This window comes from Chiloscyllium plagiosum, unplaced genomic scaffold, assembly GCF_037043375.1.
Source record: "Chiloscyllium plagiosum isolate Xiang-an unplaced genomic scaffold, Cpla_swu_hap1 HiC_scaffold_2, whole genome shotgun sequence".
NCBI lineage: Eukaryota > Metazoa > Chordata > Chondrichthyes > Orectolobiformes > Hemiscylliidae > Chiloscyllium > Chiloscyllium plagiosum.
Genome location: NW_028270140.1, coordinates 145,345,678 through 145,364,601, shown reverse-complemented (window position 1 = coordinate 145,364,601; position 18,924 = coordinate 145,345,678). Strand labels below are relative to the sequence as shown.

Here is an 18,924-nt window from a genome sequence, read left to right as displayed (position 1 = left end):
CAGAGATAAGCCCTTTATCAGAAATGGCTAATGCCCGAAATATTGACTCTCCTGCTCCTCGGATGCTGCCTGATCTGCTGTGCTTTTCCAGCGCCATATTTTTTGACTCTGATCTCCAATATCTGCAGTTCTCACTTTCTCTAAGATCTTGGTTAGACCCCACTTAGAGTCATAAGAGATGTGCAGCACAGAAACAGACCCTTCGGTCCAACTCGTCCATGCTGACCAGATATCCCAAACCAATCTAGTCCCACTGCCAGCACCAGGCCCATATCCCTCCAAACCCATCCAGGTTCCTTTTAAATGTTGCAATTGTACCAGCCTCCACCACTTCCTCCGGCAGCCCATTCCACACACGCACCACCCTCTGTGTGAAAGAGTTGCCCTTTAGATCTCTTTTATATCTTTCCCCTCTCACCCTAAACCTATGCCCTCTAGTTCTGGACACCACACCCCAGGGAAAAAACCTTGTCTATTTACCCTATCCATGCCCCCCATGATTTTATGAACCTCTATAAGGATGCTCCAGGAAAAACAGCTCTAGCTTATTCAATCTCCCTATAGCTCAAATCCTCCAACCCTGGCAACATCCTTGTAAATCATTTCTGAACCCTTTCAAGTTTTACAACATCTTTCTGATAGGAAGGAGACCAGAATTGCACACAATATTCCAAAAGTGGCTGAACCAATGTCCTGTACAGCTGCAACATGACCTCCCAACTCCTGTACTCAATACTCTGACCAATAAAGGAAAGCATTCCAAACGCCTTCTTCACTATCGTATCTACCTGCGACTCCACTTTCAAGGACCTATGAACCTACACTCCAAGGTGTCTTGGTTCAGCAATACTCCTGAGGACCTCACCATTAAGTGTATAAGTCCTGCTAAGATTTGCTTTCCCAAAATGCAGCACCTCGCATTTATCTAAATTAAGTTCCATCTGCCACTTCTCAGACCATTGGCCCATCTGATCAAGATCCTGTTGTAATCTGAGGTAACCTTCTTCACTGTCCATTACACCTCCAAATTTGGTGTCATCTGCAAACTTACTAACTGTACCTCATAAGCTCACATTCAAACCATTTACATAAATGACGAAGAGTAGTGGACCCAGCACCGATCCTTGTGGCACTCCACTGTCACAAACCTCCAATCTGAAAAACAACCCTCCACCACCACCCTCTGTCTTCTACCTTTGAGCTAGTTCTGACTCCAAATGGCTAGTTCTCCCTGTATTCCATGAGATCTAACCTTGCTAACCAGTCTCCCATGGGGAACCTTGTCAAACGCCTTACATGAAGTCATATAGATCAGGTCCACCGTTCTGCCCTCATCAATCCTCTTTGTTACTTCTTCAAAAAAACTCAATCAAATCTATGAGACGTGACTTCCCATGCACAAAGCCATGTTGACTATCCCTAATCAGTCCTTGCCTTTCCAAATATATGTACATCCTGTCCCTCAGGATTCCCTCCAACAATGTGGCCACCACCAATGTCAGGCTCACTGGTTTATAGTTCCTTGGCTTGTCCTTACCATCTTTCTTAAGCAGTGGCACCACGTTAGTCAACCTCCAGTCTTCCGGCATCTCACCTGTGACTAGCAATGACACAAATATCTCAGCAAGAAGCCCAGCAATCACTTCTCTAGCTTCCCACAGAGTTCTAGGGTTATACCTGATCAGGTTCTCGAGATTTATCCATTTTTGTGCGTTTCAAGACACCCAGCACTTCCTCCTCTCTAAAATGGACATTTTTCAAGATGTCACCATCTAATTCCCTCCATTCTATATCTTCCATGCCCTTTTCCACAGTAAATTCTGATGCAAAATATTCATTTAGTATCTCCCCCATTTTCTGTGGCTCCACACAAAGGCCACCTTGCTGATCTTTGAGGGGCCCTATTCTCTCCCTAGTTACCCTTTTGTCCTTAATATATTTGTAAAAACCCTTTGGATTCTCCTTAATTCTATTTGCCAAAGCTATCTCATGTCCCCGTTTTGCCCTCCTGATTTCCCTCTTCAGTATACTCCTACTTTCTTTATATTCTTCTAAGGATTCACTCAATCTATCCTGTCTATACCTGCCATATACTTCCTTTTTCTCAACCAAACCCTCAATTTCTTTCATCATCCAGCATTCCCTGTACCTACCAGCCTTTCCTTTCACCCTGACAGGAATATACTTTCTCTGGATTCTCATTATCTCATTTCTGAAGGCTTCCCATTTTCCAGCCATCCCTTTACCTGCCAACATCTGCCCCCAGTCAGCTTTTGAAAGTTCTTGCCTAATACCCTCAAAATTAGCCTTCCTCCAATTTAAAACTTCAACTTTTAGATCTGATCTGTCTTTTTCCATCACTGTTTTAAAGCTAATCGAATTATGGTCACTGGGCCCAAAGTGCTCCCCCACGGACACCTTAGTCACCTGCCTTGCCTTATTTCCCATGAGTAGGTCAGGATTTGCACCTTCTCTAGTAGTTACATCCACAGACTGTATCCGAAAATGTTCTTGTACACACTTAACAAATTCCACTCCATCTAAACCCTTAACACTATGGCAGTCCCAGTCTATGTTTGGAAAGTTAAAATCCCCTACCATAACCACCCTATCATTCTTGCAGATAACGGAGATCTCCTTACAAATTTGTTTCTCAATTTCTCTTTGACTATTAGAGGGTCTATAATGCAATCCCAATAAGGTGATCATCCCTTTCTTATTTCTCAGTTCCATCCAAATAACTTTCCTGGATATATTTCCGGGAATATCCTCCCTCAGCATAGCTGTAATGCTATCCCTTATCAAAAATGCCACTCCCCCCTCCTCTCTTGCCTCCCTTTCTATCCTTCCTGTAGCATTTGTATCCTGGAACATTAAGCTGCCAGTCCTGCCCATTCCTGAGCCATGTTTCTGTAATTGCTATGATATCCCAGTCCCATGTTCCTAACCATGCCCTGAGTTCATCTGTCTTCTCTGTTAGGCCCCTTGCATTGAAATAAATGCAGTTTAATTTATCAGTCCTACCTTGTTCTCTGCTTTGTCCCTGCCTGCCCTGACTGTTTGACTCGCCTTTGATCTCAACTGTACCAGTCTCAGATTGATCTCTTTCCTCACTATCTCCCTGGGTCCCACCACCCACCACCTTACTAGTTTAAATCCTCCTGAGCTGCTCTAGCAGATCTCCCTGCCAGTACATTAGTCCCTTTCCAATTTAGGTGCAAACCATCCTTCTTGCACAGGTCACTGCTACCCCAGAAGAGATGCCAATGATCCAAAAATGTGAATCCTTCTCCCATACACCAGCTCCTCAGCCATGCATTCATCTGCTCTATCCTCCTTTTCCTCCCCTCACTAGCTCACCAGGAGTAATCCAGAGATTATTACTCTCGAGGACCTCTGCAAGCAGATCTGGGCACCACACCTTAGGAAAGACATATTGGTCTTGGAGGGAGTACAATGTAGGCTTACAATAACGATATTGGGAATTTAGTGGTTCGGTTGTAAGGAGTGATAATACAAATTAGACCCATTTTCTCTCGAATTTAGAAGGTTAAAAGGTGACCTGATCAAAGTCTTCAAGATATTAACAGGAAAATACAAGGTAGTTAAAGAAAAACGATTTTACTGGGGATTCTAGCATGAGCGGCCACAGTTTGAGAATTAGGACCAGGAAATTCAGGAGAGATGTTAGGAAACACTTCAACACACAAACTGTGGGAGAGATTGGGAACACTCTTCCATAGTTGATCAAGATCGGTTGTTAGTTTTACACCTGAAACAGATGTTTTTTTGTTAAGCAAAGGTATTCAGGGATAGGGGCAAACACAAGTATAAGAAGATTGGCCACAGATCAGCGATGATCTCATTGAGTGGTAGAACTGACTCGAGGGGCTGAATGGCCCCCACTTGTTTCTATGTTCCTATATTTTCCTTAATTCTACCCTCTAAACTCCATCAAAATGTTAAGCTCCTGTCAGTTCTCCAACTTTATTTTTTTCTTTTCTGCTTCAGATTTTCCCAATGGTTATAATTTTCAATTCTGGTGTCATCATTGTAAATTTGGCACTTTCTACAGTGCCCCGACATCCTTTTCATGTTATCCACTTGAGGACTAAAACCACACTGTGCAAATATGACCAAGGAAATGCTTTATGTAATTCATTAAAAATATTCCTTTGTCTGCTGTCTTAATGAAGTCTTCAGCTCTCATTTATTGTAAACACCAAATTGCAGCTAATGTAAAATTTGTTCTACTATAAACAAAGTGCTCCTCTGAAAAAGAACTGGTCTAGCTACTTTTAAGTGTAAGTTTTCAGTGGAAAAGACGACTTGATTATCTGGTTATTTTAAGATCAGGAATAAATCAGAAGTGACAAACAGTGTGAAAATAGCTCTGATAGCAGATGCTGGGGATCAGAGTTCAAAAGTGTCACGCTGGAAAAGCATTGCCAGTCAGGCAGCATCTGAGGAGCAGGAGAGACGACGTTTCGGGCATAAGCCCTTCATCAGGAAAATAGCATCAATTGGGAAATATAAGCAGTAAATGTAACCAAAGGTGTGTACGCATCTTTGAAAAATATTTGATGTATAATGACTCATTAAACCTCTGGAACCTAGTGATGTGCTCTCCACAGTCAATAACATGTTTTGAAGTTATAAAAGTTGTGTTCAGAAAGTGGGACTGGTTACTGTTTCCAGCAGACTTCCTGCAGTGAGACAAATGACCAGTTTTTTTTTGATTGATCTGGTTGAGAGGAGAGTTAGTCAGGACGTCAAGAATGGGTATAGTTGTCTGCCCTCTTGGGTGGACGTGAAAGTTACCACAGCCACATGAAGCATGGAAATCATCACCAGTGACCTGGCCAATATTTATCCCTCAGTCTCCAGCACAGAAACAGATTGTCTATCCATTCGAACATGATTGGATGTGAATGTTTATTGTGTTTGAATTGACTGCCATGTTTTCTACATTAATAAAGAGATTACACTTCAAAAAGTAGTTAATTGGCTGTAAACTGGTTTGGGACATCCTGAGATTTTGACAGGTGCACTATAAATGCACCTCTGTGTATTATCAGAATCATGAGGGATTGCAGAGCTCTGTGATGCAGAGGGATCTGGGTGTCCGGGTTCATGAGTCACAGGTTCAGCAGGTAATCAGGAAAGCTAGTAGGAGATTGTTGATTATTGTGAGGGGAGATTGAAGATGGAAGCAGGGAGGCTATTCCTTAGTTATACAGGATGCTGGTGAGACCCCAAATGTGCACAGCATTGGTCTCCTTATGTAAGTCAGAAGTAACACGACACCAAGTCATAGTCCAACAGGTTTACTTAAAATCACAAGCTTTCGGAGTCCTGCTCCTTCATCAGGCGAAGTCACTTCATCAGACAAAGGAGCCATGCTCCGAAAGCTTGCAGTTTCAAATAACAGGTTGGACTATAACTTGGTGTCATGTGACGTCTGACTTTTGTCCACCCCAGTCCAACACCAGCACCTCCACATCAAGGCTCCTTGTTTAAGAACGGATATGAATGCGTTGTAAATAGCTCAGAGAAGGTTAACTAGACTAAAGCTGAAATAGGTGGATGATCTAATGAGAGAAGATCAGACAAGCTGGGCTTGTATCTGCTGGAGTTGGGAAGAGTAAAGCAACTTGATTGAAACATGTAAGACCCAGAGTGGCCTTGGTGGAGTGGATGTGGAGGGGATGTTTCCTCTTGTCTGAGAATCTAGAACTGGCAAATACATGGGAACACAGTCATCTGTAAGATCCTGTTCAAGCCACACACCATCCTGACTTGGAAATAAATTACCGTTCCTTCAGAGTTGCTGGGTCAAAATCCTGGAATTCCTTCCCTAAGGACATTGTGGGTCTACCACAGCACATGATCTGCAGCTGTTCAAAAGGGCAGCTCATCTCCCCCTTCTCAAGGGGCGACTAGAGATGGACAGTAAGTACTGGCAATAAATTTAAAAAAAGCCAATATTTAAAAATAAGGGATTGGCCATTAAGACGGAGATAATGAGAGCTTTGATTCTTTGAAATTCTCTTCCTCCGAATCAATAGTGGCAGATTCTCTTGAATATTTTTAAGGCGAGGGTTGTAGATACTTGATAAGGAAAGGTTTGAAAGGTGATCAAGTGTAGACAGAAATGTGGAGTAAATAGGTCAGCCATATTGAATGATGGAGCAGGTTCAAGTGGCCAACTTCAGGTCCTGATTCTATGTGTGTACACATTTTAATACACATGCTCAGGGCCTTGAAAGCCAGCAAAGGATTATCATTTCTCTTGTAATGTAAGGGAGCAGTATTCCAAATTGACACCAATTGTTCTGACACACTGCTCATGTTGATAATCAACCGCATGTTAGACTCATGTCAAGACCTTCTGAACAAAATTAGTCCAACTCCCTCTTGATTCTTGTTAACAATGTTTCTGCCTTCAGGAAATGGTATTGACATATTGAAATTGCTAAGTTATCTTCTGCAGCCTTCAGGTTTGTGACCTAGTTGCTGATGGGAGCAGTTTCCTCTTGTCAACCCCACAGCCTGCAGCACACAGCCTGCATTGTCTGATGGACAGACTTCTTGCCAAGTGTCTTCATTCTCCCCCCAGAGGGGATGTTAAAGCAAGGTGTCCAAGAACAACGCACATTTACCTAATGCCTTTCACAAGAACCCCACACCTCCAAACACGTTGCAGCCAATGAAGTGCTATAAGAAAGACGTTAGACTTGAAAGGGCATGCAAAATATTTACAAGGATGTTGCCAGGAACTATAAGGAGAGGCTGGATAGACTGGGGTCTTTTTTCCCCTGGAGCATCGGACGCTGAAGAGTGAGCTTTATAAAATCATGAGGGGCATGGATAGGGTGAACAGCTAAGGTCTTTTTCCCAGGGTAGGGGAGTCCAAAGCTACAGGTTTCAGGTGAGAGGGGAAAGATTTAAAAGGGTTGAGGCTGGTACAGTTACAACATTTAAAAGGCATCTGGATGGGTATCTGAATAGGTAGGGTTTAGAGGGATATGGGCCCAATGCTGTCAAATGGGACTAGATCAACTTAGGATATCTGGTCAGCATAGACTAGTTGGACCAAAGGGACTGTTTCTGTGCTGTACATCTTTTAAGTACATTTGAAGACACGGTCACTTCATAATGTAGGAAACATGGAAACCAACTGAACACAGAAAGCTGCAGGAAATATCATTGTGACAATAGCAGATAATGTGTTTTTGTATTTTCTTTTGAAGCGGAGATATTGGCCAAAATAACTCAGAGAACAAACACTGCTTTTCTTTGAAAGATTGAAATCTTATGTTTCCACCTGGGAGGGTAGTAATTGAAAGATGATACCTACTTGAGTATGCTACTTTGTTGGTAAAGTCCAGAGAGTCACTGCATGGAACTTGAATCTTCTGACTCAGAGGCAAGGACACTACCAACCCAGCTACGGCTAACCTTTCCTATTGAACGAAACCATTATTTTGAACAAGTTTGGGGAATTCTCCATTGGGTTCTGGATATTATCTTCTCTCAGCCAGCATCAGTAAAACATATCCTTGTTGGAGAAGCAACCCTGTGTCTGGTTAGGATCTCGTTGCTGTTGGTTAACACTGGTTGGCTGGCTGCCACTTTTCCTGCAGTCGTAGCCAAACTGCATTTGCTGTGAGCTGTTTGAGGGAAGACCATATAAATACAAGACACTTATTCACTGGGGAGCAGATTACAAAGGGGATAAACCAGAAACTAGAAACAGAAGAACAAGAAGCACAGAGATGTCAGAGGTTCCAGGGACTAGGGAAATTCTGGTGATAGTGAGAGTTGCAGGGAAGGTCAGACAGACCGGGAAAGTTTTAGGGCTGGATGGATGATTCATTGATAGGGAATGTTACACAATCTAGAGGAAGTTACAGAGGTAGGGAGGGTTTGAGGGGATAGAGACGGTACCAGAGACAGGAAGAGCTGTAGGGGCTGGAGGAAGTTACAGAGACAGGGAGGGTTTTAAGGGATAGAGAAGGTGCCAGAGACAGGAAGAGCTGTAGGGGCTGGAGGAAGTTACAGAGATAGGGAGGGTTTTAGGGGATAGAGAAGGTACCAGAGACAGGAAGAGCTGTAGGGGCTGGAGGAAGTTACAGAGACAGGGAGGGTTTTAGGGGATAGAGACGGTACCAGAGACAGGAAGAGCTGTAGGGGCTGGAGGAAGTTACAGAGACAGGGAGGGTTTTAGGGGATAGAGAAGGTACCAGAGGCAGTAAGAGCTGTAGGGACTGGAGGAACTTACAGAATTAGGGAGGATTGTATAGTCTAGAGGAAGTGAAGAGATAGGGACAGTTGCAGGGGCCAGAGAAGGTAATAGAGATAGGGTTGGGTTATAGGGGCTACACAAACAGGAGGAGTTGTAGAAAGTTACAGAGATAGGGAAAGTTATAGCGATTGAAGGAACTTACAGAGATAGTGAAAAGTTGTAGGGACTGGAGGAGCTTACCGAGATAAGGAGGGTTAGATTAGATTCCCTGCAGTGTGGAAACAGGCCCTTCGGCCCAACAAGTCCACACCGACCCTCCAAAGAGCAACCCACCCAGTCCCACCTCCCTCTGGCTAATGCACCTAACACTATGGGCAATTTAGCATGGTCAATTCGTCTGACCTACACATCTTTGGACTTGTGGGAGGAAACCGGAGCACCCAGAGGAAACCCACGCAGACATGGGGAGAATGTGCAAACTCCACACAGTCAGTCAAGGCTGGAATCAAACCTGGGACGCTGGTGCTGTGAGGTAGCAGTGCTAACCACTGAGCCACCGTGGTTGTAGGGGCTAGAGGAAGCTACAAAGATAGGGAGGATTATAGAGGTTGGATGAGTTACAGAAATAGGGAGGGTTATGAGGGCTGGATGCCAAAGTAATTCACCAAGTTTATACCAGGCCTGGAGATTTGAAAGCTGGCTTGGTTTTGGCTGCTGCTTTTTGTTAATATAACATAAGCTGTCTGCCTTCCTCACAGCCATTCACAGACACTTGCTGATGCTCTGGGTTGCCTTTCTTTCATTATCAGTAAGCAACACAGAATATGTAGTATGGAATCAGTTTAATTGAGAATCTCACGGTGCTTTATTAACTATGCAGACTACAACTTGTAGTCAGCTACAGCATCCTCCTACTAACTTGCTGCTACTGCTGGAAGTAGGTCATGTGGATATTAATCCCGGCCCTTGGATTGTGAGCATATCCAGCTCTTAAAGTAATAACTCAACACTGTGTGCACGCATATCTGTGTTGTGAGGCCCAACAAATTACACAGCAGGATCTCCCCATAGTAAAGTTTAATTCTCTTTCTGGCAAAGATTTAGAAACCGTTTCAACTGCTCTCACTTTAACAAGTTGTGCCATTAAAGCGACGCTACTATAAGGCATAGGAGCAAATGTAGGCCATTCAGTCCATCGAATCTGCTCTGCTATTGAGTGAGATCACAGTGATCTGATAATCCTAACTCCACTTTCCTGCCTTTTCTCTATGACCCTTGATTCCCTTTCTGACTAAATATCTGCCTCCTCAGCCTTGAATGTACTAAGTGAACCAACCTCGACAGCTGCTAGGTGAGGGTATCTTGTGCTGCAGTGGTAGTGTTCTACCCCTGGGCTGGAAGGCCCACATTCAAGTTCCACCTGCTCCACCGATATGAACTAACATCTCTGAACAGGTTGGTTGGAAAAGTAAGTTAAATTTTTAAAAAATATATAATTCCCGAATAAAGAGAAGAAATTCTTTATTGTTACTGCCATAAATGTGTGACCCCTTATTCTTAAATGATGCCCTCTGGTCCTAGGTTCACCCACAAGAAGTAACATCCTTTCTGAATATATCCTGTCAAGTCCTGAAAGAATGTTGTAGTTTTCAATAAGATGAGAGTGGTGCTGGAAAAGCACAGCAGTTCAGGCAGCATCCGAGGAGCAGGAAAAATTGACATTTTGGACAAAGGCCCTTCATCAGGAATGAGGCCTCGACTTTTGCCCGAAACGTCGATTTTCCTGCTCCTCGGATGCTGCCTGACCTGCTGTGCTTTTCCAGCACCACTCTGATCTTGACCCTAATCTCCAGCATCTGCAGTCTTCACTTTCACGTAGTTTTCAATAAGGATATCGCTCCTGCTTCTCCACTCCAGTGAGTACAGGCCCATCCTACTCAACCTCTTCTCATAAGGCAGTCTCTCCATACCTGACATTAACCGAGTGAAGGGCCAAACCTCATAATTATGACAGCTTTGTACCTCTCCTCATTATTCATCTATCTATTATGCCCGTCCTGCTACCCATGCCTTAATTGAATGATTTAGAATTGGAACAAAACAATTAGTCATTTCCTTCCATGTTTCTGCCCAGGCAGCTCTTCTGGCCTTTTGCCTTTCAGCTCCTCGTTTGGTCTGTCTCTCTCTCTCTGTACACACACACACGGGTTCCGAAAAGATTTACAAGGATGCTACCAGGGTTGGAGGATTTTGAGCTATAGGGAGAGGCTGAACAGGCTGGGGCTGTTTTCCCTGGAGCGTCGGAGGCTGAGGGTGACCTTATAGAGGTTTACAAAATTATGAGGGGCATAGGTAGAGTAAATAGGCAAAGTCTTTTCCCTGGGGTCGGGGAGTCCAGAACTAGAGGGCATAGGTTTAGGGTGAGAGGGGAAAGATATAAAAGGGACCTTAGGGGCAACTTTTTCACACAGAGGGTGATACCTGTATGGAATGAGCTGCCAGAGGAAGTGGTGGAGGCTGGTACAATTGCAACATTTAAAAGGCATTTGGATGAGTATATGAATAGGAAGGGTTTGGAGGGATATGGACCGGGTGCTGGCAGGTGGGACTAGATTGGGTTGGGATATCTGGTCGGCATGGACAGGTTGGACTGAAGGGTCTGTTTCTGTGCTGTACATCTTTATGACTCTATGACTCTAACGTGTAACTAAGCAGCCTTAGTGATGGCTCCTTCAGAATCACAGCGAGGGCTATTTGTTACAATGTGTCCCTTGAAACAATGGGCCAAATGGCCTTCTTCTGGGCTGTAATACTCCTGAAAGTGAATGTGCTGGCCTTGGAGATGGGGTCCTCAGTTAGCTCAGTTGGCTGGATAGCTGGCTGCAGTGTAGAATAATCCTAACAGCTGAGTTCAGCTAACAGCTAACAGTTCAATCCCCACACCAGCTGAGTTTACCAGGAAGGACTCTCCTTCTTAACCTTTCCCCTCATCTGAGGTATGGTGACATTCAGGTTAATCCATCCCCAGTCATCTCTCTTTAATGGGAGAGCAGCCCTATGGTCTGGTAGGACTGTGATTGGGGAAGCAATGTCCTAGTGGTATTATTACTGGACTGTTAATCTAGCTACCCATGTGACATTCTGGGGACCTGGGTTTGAATCCTGCTACAGCAGATAGTGGAGTTTGGATTCAGTTTTTAAAAATCTGGAATGAAGGCTCTAATGGTTGCCATGAATCCATTGTCGATTGTCGGAAAAACCCATCCGGTTCACTAATATCCTTCAGGGAAGGAAACTGTCATCCTTACTTGATCCACAGTTACTGCCAGACCTGCTCAGTTTTTCCAGCAATTTTCTGTTTATGATCCTTACCTGGTCTGGCCTACATGTGACTCCAGACTCACAGCAATGCAGTAGACTCTCAACTGCCCTCAGGGCAATTAGGGTTGGGCAATAAATGCAAGACTAGAGTGGTACTGGAAAAGCACAGCAGGTCAGGCAGCATCCGAGGAGCAGGAAGATCGACGTTTCGGGCAAAAGCCCTTCATCAGGAATAAACGCAAGACTAGCCAGTGATACTCTTATCCCGTGAATGAATTAAAAAAAGCTTTGTTGACAGCTGATATCTGATAGGCAAAAGTGAGGACTGCAGATTCTGGAAATCAGAGTCTAGATTAGAGTGGTGCTGGAACAGATGCAGAAGAGTTATGACAATAGGCAATGACTTCCTTCTTTTACTGGAAAGTATGTATTTATGCTGAATTACCTTTGATCTGTGTTCTCTGATTTACTGACCCTTCTGCTCATGGAACAGTTTGAAAGGAGATATTTGCAAAGCTATGGGGGTGGGTGGGAGAGCAGCAAGAGTGGGCTTAATTGGGTAAGGCTTTTAATGAGGCCCACCAGAGAGAGTTAGCTTCCTCCTTTGCTGTACTGTTCGAAATATTGATGGTAAAGCTGAAAACGTTAACAGAGCCCCTCCATTTTATTTTATGTCAGAGGAGATTGCAGGGCAGCACTTAAGTTTCTTTTGAGGTTACAAATGTAATGTTTGCCACAGCCGGGAACTGATTGGGATGAAAGAGAAAGAGGAAATTTGAGGAAGCTTTGGTATTTTATATTTTTTTCTTTAAAGATTTCACTGTCCAGTCAGAACAGAGAGCAGGAAGAGACAGAAAGAGATACAATAAACAACAAGCCGTGGTCTGCAATAAGGAAAGGCACTCCTTAAATGGGCAGGAGAATTTTGCAGCATTGGATTATGATTTTTTTTAAAAAAACAAAGGAGGCTGAGTCAGGCTGACCTCCCACTGCCAGACTTTGGGGGTTTGTCCAGAATGTTTGAACAAGGCTGAATGCAGCTTTAGCAGGCTACCAAATAAGGAGTTGCTGCAGAGTCTTTCAGAATAGTAGTAATTCCACTTAATCCTGTTCATTTTTAACCACAGGACTGACTGTTCCCGGTACCATCAGAGACTGAACATTGAGTTATCGGTGGATTCGTACTGCTCTGTTAAGGGCGGGGAGGAAGAAACTAATTGTGTTTCCTCATCTTTTGTTCAAATTTCTCCCATTTAGGACTGTAAGACGTAAGAGCAAAAGTAGGCCATTTGGCCCATCGAGTCTGCTCCTCTGTTCATGACTGGTCTAATAATCCTAAACTCCCCTTTCCTGCCCTTTCTCCATAACCTACCATCCCCTTACTGATTAAAAGTCTGTCTCTGTTAGCCTTAAATAGACTTATTGACCCAGACTCTACTGTCCTCTGCAATAAAGAACTCCACAGGTTCACTACCCACTGAGGGAAGAAATTCCTCCTCATCTCTGGCTTAAATTGTGAGATGATGACCCTTTGGTCCTAGACTCTCCCACAAGGGGAAGCAACCTTTCTGCATCTACTTGGTCAAGTCCCCTAAGAATCTTTCAATAAAGTCGCCTCTCATTCTTCTACACTTCAGTAGCGACGGGCCAAACCTACCTCATCCTCGCCCTACAAGACAGTGCCTCCACCTCGGGATCAGCCGAGTGAACCTTCTGTGGACTGCCTTCAGCTCTCCCCATGATTACTTTCATAAATAGACCGAAACAAACCATTCAGCATAATCCACTGGAGCACAGTGCACTCAGACTTGCAACTCCTCAGTCCCTTTGTCAATGTTTCCTTTCTCTGTTTATTGGGCTTGGCTTTAAATGTCTTGACGCTGTCCCCCTGAATTAATGCAGAAGGTAGTGAGGGCCATGTTCTCTTGGCAGAGAAACCTTTCCTCCAGATCGGGCTCACAACGTTAGAACAAGGGATTGGCAGGTTCAATCTGGGATGGGGAAGGAGTACTTTCCCTCAGTGCTTAGTGAATCTGTAGAATTCTGCATCCCTGTGAAGGCTTGGGTCATTGTGTATGTCCACACAAACCGAGGTTGACAGAGTTCCGGGACGTGAGGGGAGAGTGGCAAGGAGGAATTCTATGTCCAAGTTCACCCAGGACCTTTCTGACTGACAGATCTGGCTAGAAGATGGACGACTGGGATCTGACCAGCTGCAGCTCTTCATTCTGATGTTGCTATAGGTCTATGACTGACTGCCCTTTATTTGCGGCTCCTGGTTTTGGATCGCCTGCATTGAGGAAGTTGGCCAAGTGTCATTCACCATAATAGGGGAGGATTAAACAAAAGTGTCCTGTTTGTAAGGGAAAGCTAATAACTGGCAAAATCAGAAGTCCAGCAGTCAGAAATAGAGCAACAGGAACTGCTTTTGTATATTGATATTTGTATCAATGAAACAAGCCAGTGCTGAAGAGCGTGTTGCTAGGAAAGCACAGCAGGTCAGACAGCATCTGAGGAGCAGGACAGTCGACCTGTGGGGCATAAGCCCTTGATAAGGAATCGGGCTTATGCCCGAAATGTCAACTCTCCTGCTCCTCAGATGCTGCCTGACTGGCTGTGCTTTTCCAGCGCCATACTTTTCAACTCTGACTCTCCAGCATCCACAGTCCTCTCTCTCAACACCATCAGTGCCCACTATTTGTGAAACCAAAGGATGTGGTTCCTCATTGCCATGTGTCTGTAAACAGTGGGCTTTAACCTAGAGTCACAGAGATGTACAGCATAGAAACTGACCCTTCAGTCCAGCTCATCCATGCCATCAGATATCCTAAGTTAATCTAGTTCTATTTGCCTGCATTTGTCCCATATCCCTCTAAATCCTTCCTATTCATGTATCCATCCAGATGCCATTTAAATGTTGTAATTTTACCAGCCTCCACCACTTCCTCTGGCGATTCAATAGGTTCTGACTTAATTATAACCTTCAGCAGAAAATTGCTGGAGAAACTCAGCAGGTCTGGCAGCATCTGTAGAGAGAAAGCAGAGTTAACATTTCAGATTGAGTGACCTTTCTTCAGAACTGTTATTGGCGAGGAAAAGCTTGCTGATGATGGGGTGGGGGAGGGAGGAGGTGTAAATGATGGGTAGAGATAAAGCCCAGAGAGAGAAAAGCAGTTGGACAGACAAAGGAATAGGTAACAGTCAACCTGGGAGAAGGAGTAGTTGCTAATGGAGACCATTAGTGGCTGACAATGGGTGGTTTGAAGTAGCAGCCCATGTGATGATAAGGTGTGAGGGGGTTGGACTAAGAACATGGAAGAAGGTGCTGAGGCCTATCGAACTCAATATTGAGTCCTGAAGGACATTGTTGGTTCTTTGGTTTTCCGGAACTTTCAATGATGCCCATTCCCGTTTATTCTTATTGGACAGTTGGAATCAAAGCAACGACCCAACAGCCAAGGTTCGAGAGGTTGATTCCTGCTAATGTTGATATGATTAATCAGTGTGTGTGCACAAGTACTTCCTTTAAACACCTGGGACAGATTCTACTGCACTCACACTGCCTGGACTTCAGCACAGGAGGAGGAAGAACGGCCTGGCATTGATGTAGCGCCAACCTCTAAACATCCAAAAGACCTTTACAGCCAATGATAAACTCTGAAATGACAGACGCTGTTGTAATGTGGTGCTGGCAACTTTGTGCGCAGCAAGCTCCCCCAATGTGATGACAAGTTTTGTGTGGGGTCAAAGGGTATGTATTAACCAGGGAGAATTCCCAAAGGTCTCTGAGAGTGTCCCACTGAAAATACAAAGGATGATCAGGGTCTTTCATCTTCAGCCGATTGCTGGTAGCATTGTCGCAAAGTGACAGCGCCGAACGTATTACAAGGGTATTTAGAAATATTAGTTTAGTTCCTTTAAATAATGCCCCATAAATTCAGAATATTGTTAAATATACTGAACAGCCCATCATCTCCACAAGTTCCTGAATAAAAGCGAAGCACCATGTACGTTGGAAATATGATTGTTGAAGAAACTCGGCAGGTCAGGTAGCAACTGAGGAGAGAGAAACAGTTATGAGAAAGAGTCATATCACATTCAAAATGCTAACTCTGATTCTCTCCCCGCAGATGCTACCAGACCTGCCAGGTGTCTTTGGCACTGTCTGTGTTCGCACCATGATTTTACCTGCCTGTACCCTGACTCTGCCCACTGCCCACTGCCCACGTGCAGAGTAACCTCCCCTTGCTTTCTGTCCAGCCACTCCTCAGTCCTAAACTTCCTAATTTTCTTTTCTTTCCAGCCCCTTGGGGACCTCATTTTTCCCCTGTCTCTGGAGCCAACTCCAACCCGTACAACCCTCTGAAATGTCTGTGTCCCCTCTGATTCCGATTGGCCGTTCGTGTATCCCTGGATTTCATTGCTGGGTCAGTGACGGCTGTGTCTTCAGCTGCTGTCTGAGTCATGGATTCCCTCACTAATCCTCTCCAGCTCTCTCTCTCTTTCCACCACCAACTACCTAGCCCCCACCCAACCCCCACACCCCACCTCCCCAGCCTTTAAGATGTGCTTTAAAATCTCCCTCTGACACCAAAATCCTGATAACCTAAGTGACTTGCAATTATAGAATCCCTATAGTGTGGAAGGAGGCCATTTGGCCCATTGAGTCCACACTGATCCTTTGAAGAGACTCACTCACACAAACCTTTGGAAATTCTCCCCGGTACCTTAGTCAATATGTACTTGGTGTAACACTTACTTTCATAACAATCTAGTTTTACGACATTCAAAGTGCCATAAAGATAAAAGTTGATTTTAGTGATTCCTTGGCATCTTTGAAGATCAATGCATTGAGCAGTTTTGTCTCATACGTTGCTGTATTATAATTGAGGCAATTTTATTGCACTGATTCATGTTTATGACCTTCTTGATAGTAGATCCACACAAAACAAATGTACAACACTATACAAAGTTACCAAAAATTCCCTTCCATTATTGAATGGTGTTCCTGAATAAGTGGAATTGAAATCTTGGGGTGGGAGAAGGGATGCCAGAGGGTTTTTTTTCATTTAGCCTATTTCTCTAATTAATCTCTTCAGAGGTATTACTCCACACCTCTGGAGCAGCTGGGATTTAAACCTGGGTCTACTCATTCCAGGAGTAGGAACACTATCTCTGCACCACAAGGGAGCCCCAGGATGTAGGTGTTCGATGACATAGTTAACCTGTCACTTATTGTCTGGTTATGGGGCAGAATGTCCTTTATTGTGTGTGACTGGGTGTGCAGAAGGAGTCGGACTCTGTGCTGAGCAGGGATACTTTTATTTTGAAGTGATTTACCAGGCTCAGGCGGTAGAATCACTGAGTCATGAAGTGGAATTCTGTCATTCTCAGACTGCTGTGTATATATTGTTGAATACCTGCTGGACCCGCTGCATTTTGTTCAAATGTCCCATTGCTGCCGTATCCTGCTTTCCTGAACCATCCCTTTGTGTGTGTCTCTGAAGGGCAGCTGAGAGTCATATTTAGTAGGCGTTTGAGGAGGTAAGGAGCCACAAGTTTTCTTTGGAAGCTGTTTTTTTTTTAATTGTTTTACACTTCTTTGGCAGCTGTATCCTAGAATACTCTGCAGGTTTTCATGTTCCGATCCTGGGTGTATTGCTGATGGGGGTTTTCCACATGCTCATCCCCAGTTCTGGTTCCTGGAGTTATTCTAAAGTTGAGCTGAAGTCAATGGGTGACCGCGAACTGTCAGTGAGTAAAAGTGGAACAGCAACCCCTCAGGAGGTATCGAAGTGGGGAGACATTTGCAGAGGATGATAATCAGATTGTTAGAAAACAATGGAAATGGGTTAGTGCGGCATCGCTAGGGTGGTGCAGTAGACATGTTGCCGTGTGTTGAGGATTATATTTCGACATGTTGCAACCTGAGGCTCCCTTCTAAGAGGTTGTTCAGCCCCATCTAGTACCACTGTCAAACTCAAGCATTCTCTGAAGACTTGTGGTGCTCTCAGTGAGGATGCTGATGAAAGGGGCTTGCCTGCCTGTATATTGCCTCCCCCCACCTTGTCTCAGTCCTAACCCTCGAACTCAGCACCACCTTCCTAACTTGCAATCTTCTTCCTGACATCTCCGCCCCCACCCCCACTCCGGCCTATCACCCTCACCTTATCACCCTCACCTTAACCTCCTTCCACCTATCGCATTTCCAATGCCCCTCCCCCAAGTCCCTCCTCCCTACCTTTTATCTTAGCCTGCTGGACAAACTTTCCTCAATCCTGAAGAAGGGCTCATGCCCGAAACGTCGATTCTCCTGCTCCTTGGATGCTGCCTGACTGACCTGCTGCGCTTTTCCAGCAACACATTTTCAGCTCTGTATATCAAAAAGTCCCATGTTTATGTGCGTGACCCTCTTAATCATCACCATTTGGATTGCCATGATTCACAATTGTTTACGCTCCCAAGTAGGATACTTGGGATTATTCTGGAGTCTCCAGGAATTTAAGAATTAATCTGTAGAATTGTTAAAAAAGAAAGACTTACTTTTCAAACCCACTGTACATCTCAAAGCAATTTGCCACCAGTTACCGTAAATCGTGGCATATAAGTCAGCTCAGCATGTAAGGCAACCTTTCTTTCCCCTGGCTGCAGTAGTCTGTGTTGGCATATAAATTGACCGCCCCCCCCCCCCCCCCCATTCAGCCCCAGCATCTTATTGTCAGCCTACGTCTCTCATCCCGGAAAGATGCGTTCTACTTTATGGTACTTTATAACAGGCGCATGAACCAAGAAGGCGAGACAGATTGTGTGAATTGTGCTGTGAAGATGTGTGTGAAATTATGACACATCCATTCTTTGTGTCGGATGACATTTCAAAATGGCAGCTGCCCGCGCCCGTGCTGAAGGTTCCCGTTTATATTCGACGTATAAAGGAGTTGTGTGAGAGAGAGAGGCTCCTTCAGACCACCAAGAGAGTGGTTTTCAAAGGAATTGTTTGTGTTCGCACAGGACAAGTTATAGGTCAACGTCGAGAGTAAATCATTTTTGACCTGTAGGTATCACTGTAATGTAGGAAGGCTGGCAATGGCACGGTGGATACCTACACAAAGAAACAAAATCTTCCCGTTTCCTTTCAAGATGTTTCCACTGGTGATTAAGCGACCTTCCCACTAATTGTCTTGTTTTATTCTGTGTGGATCTTGGTGCGTGGCAGCATCTTTGGGAATGCTGTGATTGCCATCAGTGGGTAAACTACCAGGCGTGGCTCCTCACGCCCCCAGACACGTGGCTTAGAGCAGACACTGCTTGGTAAGAGGAGGTCATATGGTACAGCGGCAGAGTTCTTGCCTCTGAGC

At 44.5% G+C, this 18,924-nt stretch overlaps 1 protein-coding gene across 4 annotated transcripts in view; it reads left to right on the top strand.

Annotated features, from left to right (window-relative positions):
- palld (palladin, cytoskeletal associated protein) overlaps nt 1–18,924 on the top strand; it is a 570,384-nt gene that overhangs the window by 429,585 nt on the left and 121,875 nt on the right. The window contains exon 1 of one of the 4 annotated variants that reach the window (XM_087974147.1): nt 16,987–17,113. The exons of the other annotated variants lie outside the window; for them this stretch is intronic. The gene's annotated coding sequence lies outside the window, so the exon portion shown is untranslated. Of the gene's footprint in view, nt 1–16,986; nt 17,114–18,924 lie in introns of those variants that run through there. 4 annotated transcript variants of the gene reach the window in all.